Source organism: Limulus polyphemus, unplaced genomic scaffold (assembly GCF_000517525.1).
Source record: "Limulus polyphemus unplaced genomic scaffold, Limulus_polyphemus-2.1.2 Scaffold456, whole genome shotgun sequence".
In the NCBI taxonomy this organism is placed as follows: Eukaryota; Metazoa; Arthropoda; class Merostomata; order Xiphosura; family Limulidae; genus Limulus; species Limulus polyphemus.
In genome coordinates, this window is record NW_013666066.1 from 38062 (window position 1) to 38792 (window position 731).

Here is a 731-nt window from a genome sequence, read left to right on the forward strand (position 1 = left end):
TTTATATATATATATATATGTATATATAAAACCTAAAAAAATTATTTTGTTTCATGTCCTCCACATGCACATTTTTAAAGGCTTAACAACCTACGTCAAACAGCGACTAAGAAGAAAGGTCGTAACTAAAAGAGAAAATTGTTTGCTTTACTTCTCTAGTTACTGTTCTATGTTTTAAGAAAAATAAGTTTAAGAACTTATTTCAAAATAGCAATAATCTATATACATATATAATGTAGAATAATTGAAATGAGACTGTATTTTACAAAATACTAGTCTACTAAAGCACAGCCAAGACGAGTTACTTTGCACAGACCAAAGGTCAGTTTTATATTATTTGATACAGTAACATGAGGGCACGTGAGCCGCATCATTGTAACTTCTGTATTGTTAGCCAGGCACCCTGAAAGGTCAATATAATAAAAATAATAAATAAATATGAATGTATAATGTTAAAAGATTTAAGCTATTTAGTCTAAACATTTGTTTCATGTTATACTTTGTTCTTTCTAGAATGAAAGAGGCATAATTTATATTTATTTCCTAATTTTTGATGGTGGTTGAGAGATTGGTCAAATCTACTGAACCCATACAGATTATTAATTACTGAAAATAACACATAAAATATAAAGTTTTTTTTCTTATGAAACATTTGATAACTATCTTGCCATTATAAAGATTTCGTATGTGAAATTTAAAAATTTTCTGATGCATAAAAGTATTTTTAATCT

General features: G+C 26.5%; 1 protein-coding gene across 1 annotated transcript in view; it reads left to right on the forward strand.

The window, feature by feature from the left end:
- The window catches only part of LOC106458394 (death-associated protein kinase 1-like), a 69408-nt gene that overhangs the window by 25405 nt on the left and 43272 nt on the right, over positions 1 to 731 (forward strand).